Genomic DNA, 3,896 nt, shown 5'->3' with positions numbered 1-3,896 from the left:
TTGCTGAGATATTTGTATCATTGATAGTCACAGGTGAGGTGCCGAAAAACTGGAGGTTGGCTAACGTGGTGCCACTGTTTAAGAAGGGCGGTAAAGACAAGCCAGAGAACTATAGACCGGTGAGCCTGACCTCGGTGGTGGGCAAGTTGTTGGAGGGGATCCTGAGGGACTGGATGTACATGTATTTGGAAAGGTAAGGACTGATTAGGGACAGTGTTCATGGTTTTGTGCGTGGGAAATCATGTCTCACAAACTTGATTGAGTTTTTTGAAAAACTAACAAAGAAGATTGATGAGGGCAGAGCAGTAGATGTGATCTATATGGACTTCAGTAAGGCGTTTGACAAGGTTTCCCATGGGAGACTGATAGGAAAGTTAGACCTCATGGAATACAGGGAGAACTAGCCATTTGGATACAGAGTGTGGTGGTGAATGGTTGTTTTTCAGACTGGAGGCCTGTGACCAGTGGAGTGCCACAAGGATCGGTGCTGGGTCCACTACGTTTCGTCATTTATATAAATGATTTGGATGTGAACATAAGAGGTACAGTTAGCAAGGTTGCAGATGACATCAAAATTGGAGGTGTAGTGGACAGCGAAGAGGATTACCTCAGATTACAACAGGATCTTGACCAGATGGGCCAATGGGCTGAGAAGTGGCAGATGGAGTTTAATTCAGATAAATGCGAGGTGCTGCATTTTGGGAAAGCAACTGGTAAGGTCCTAGGGAGTGTTGCTCAACAACGAGACCCTCACCAACCCTCCAAAGAGCATCCCACCAAGACCCATCCCTGTAACCCTTTTTTTGCCTGGCTAGTTCACCCAGCCTGCATATCCCTGGACACTATGGGCAATTTCCCATGGCCAATCCACCTTATCTGCATATCTTTGAATTGTGGGAGGAAACCGGACCACCCCAATGAAACCCACGCAGACGCAGGGAGAACATGCAAACTCCACACAGTCAGTCGTTTGAGGCTCGAATCAAACCTGGGTCCCTGGTGCTGTGAGACAGCTGTGGTAACCACTGAGCTACCATGCAACGCAGATTAGTTGCTGCTTTCTTGATCCGCTGCTGTTCATGAGCTAAAGGTAGACCTCACAATGCATTAGGAAGGGAATTCCAAGATTTTAATCCAACAGCAGTAAAGGAGTGGTGAGATATTTCCAAGTCAGGAGGATAGGTAGCTTGTAGGGGAGTTTGGAAGTGGTGGTTTTCCCATGTATCTTCTGCCCTTGTCCTTCTAGATGGAAGTGGTTATTAGTTTGGAAGATGCTGTATAAGGATTTTTGGTGAATTTCTGCAGGGAATCTTGAAGATAGTTCATATTATCCTTGGTGGTAGAGTGAGTAGATACTTGTGGTTATGGTGCCAATCAAGGAGTGCATTGTCCTGGATGGAGTCCAGCTTCTTATGTGTTGTTGAAGCTGCAGTCATCCATCATACTCCTGTCTTGTGCCTTTAAGATAGTAGACAAGCTTTAGGAAATCAGGAAGTGAGTTACTTTCCACAGTATTCTGACCTGCTCTTGTAGACACTGTACTGTTTTTGATGTTCTACCAGGTGAAGAGCAAGGAAAGGTCCAAGATCCTGTAGTTGCTGCAAGTGAGAGAAAATGGAAGAGAAGTGATGAGAGACCCTTCCTCACAGAGAATTCCATGTCAACCATGGCAAGGAACAGCGCTTCATTAATGAACAGGTGTAATAGTCACTGAGCTGAATCACCCACCAAACAGGGTCATGGACTACACTGTCTGTTGCAGTCAAGAACACCAATAGCTGATTTTCTACACTGCAAAGTTCATTCGGGTTATGGATGGTGTTGTTGGCAGCATTGCTCAGGAAACTCAGTGTGTATTGCTGCATTCTGGATGTTACATGAGGTCCTTTATGCCAGAATGATGCAGTAGCTCCTTCCCCTTCGAGAAGAGAGCTATGGCCTTAGCCAGGATTATAGTTTTCCCACAAATGCAAAGGTGGTGTTCCCATGAGTGTTTCCAGCACTTAGCCCATGTCCACTCCCACTCAGAAAAGCTTTATTCTAAGTACACGACCTATGGCTCCTGTCAGAAACCTGAGCAGAGAAGGGGAAGAATGCAATAACTGAGCTCTCAATCTGAGGTTCCATTGCTTGGATAATTCTGGTGTAGTTTTGCTGTACAGCTGGAACAAAGTCACCAAATTCATGATAACCTGCTCCATTCTCCACACCATTTACCTCCTGTTGAATGCATCATAAGTCTTTGACCCATCTCACTAAGGTTCATGTATTCACCACATTAATATCCTCAATGTGAAAAGATGTTTGAATCTCACTTCATCAGCAGCATGAAAGTTAAAGCAGAAGATGGTTTATGTGGTATGTAAAATGATGCAGATTTATTTATCAGATATTATATTGTACAAATTATCCTATACAGGTAGTTCTTCTATGTCGTGATGGTTGTGTCCTTGTGCGACCCTGTATTATAGAAACATCGCACTTTAGAAATAGCACTTAAAGTGTTGACAATGTAATTGTCTTACAGTCAACATGTTTTCAAAGTTCACACTTTAGAAACAGTGTGCCTAATTCATCAATCGCATTACAGCAAGTTTGCATTAATGAAACGCACATTATAGCAGAATGACCTGTACTAACAGTGGCCAGAGCAATCAGGCCCAGCCTGGACATCAATAATGAAATTGGTTAAGAGACTGGCAAAGTAACAAGCATGTTCCCATTCTGAGAGAGGACCGGATATGTTTATCCAACAGAACACCATGTACCTACCTGACAGGGCCTGGGACAAGGAAGTACGTCAGGGCCTAATAACTGGTGCCTGCGGTACTTGGGTTGGGTTTGGGACTGGGCCAGAAGCAGCACCATGTCCTATGGTTTCTGTCTGTGACACTGTTCCCTGGCATTGGGCTTCAACACTCCCACTGGTGGATGCAGTGGCATAATGATACTAGTCTATTGATACTAGACTATTAATCCAAAATCCAAGGCTGATATTCTGGGATCATAAGTTTGAATCCCACCATGACACATGGTTCAAATTTGAAACCAATGAAAAGAAGCTAGCTTGCAGTGATGATGTAACCACTGTCAATTTTCATTGGTTCGCTAGTGTCCTTTTGGAAGGAAATTGTCACCCCTTACTTGCTCTGGCCAGCAAATGACTCCAGACACACAGCGATCTAATTGACTCTCAACTGCCCTCTGGCAATTATAGAGTCACAGAGTCAAAGAGATGTACAGCACGGAAACAGAGCCTTCAGTCCAACCCGTCCATGCCAACCAGATATCCCAACCTAATCTAGTCCCACCTCCCAGCACCTGGCCCATATCCCCAAAACCCTTCCTATTCATATACCCATCTAGATGCCTTTTAAATGTTGCAATTTTACTAGCCTCCATCACTTCCTCTGGCAGCTCATTCCTTACACGTACCACCCTCTGAGTGAAAAAGTTGCCTCTTAGATTTCTTTTATATCTTTCCCCTCTCACCCTAAACCTATGCCCTCTAGTTCTGGACTCCCCCACCCCAGGGAAAAGTCTTGTCTATTTATCCTATCCATGCCCCTTATGATTTTATAAACTTCTATATGATCACCCCTCAGCCTCCAACGCTCCAGGGAAAACAGCCTCGCCTATTCAACCTCTCCCTCAAATCCTCCAGCCCTGGCAACATCCTTGTAAATCTTTTCTGAATCCTTTCAAGTTTCACAATATCTTTCCGATAGGAAGGAGACCAGAACTGCACGCAATATTCCAACAGTGGCCTAACCAATGTCCTGTACAGCCGCAACATGACCTCCCAACTCCTGTACTCAATACTCTGATCAATAAAGGAAAGCATACCAAACACCTTCTTCACTATCCTATCTACCTGCGACTCCACTTTCAAGGAG

Source organism: Chiloscyllium plagiosum, chromosome 29, assembly GCF_004010195.1.
Source record: "Chiloscyllium plagiosum isolate BGI_BamShark_2017 chromosome 29, ASM401019v2, whole genome shotgun sequence".
NCBI lineage: Eukaryota > Metazoa > Chordata > Chondrichthyes > Orectolobiformes > Hemiscylliidae > Chiloscyllium > Chiloscyllium plagiosum.
This window is presented reverse-complemented; position numbering follows the sequence as displayed.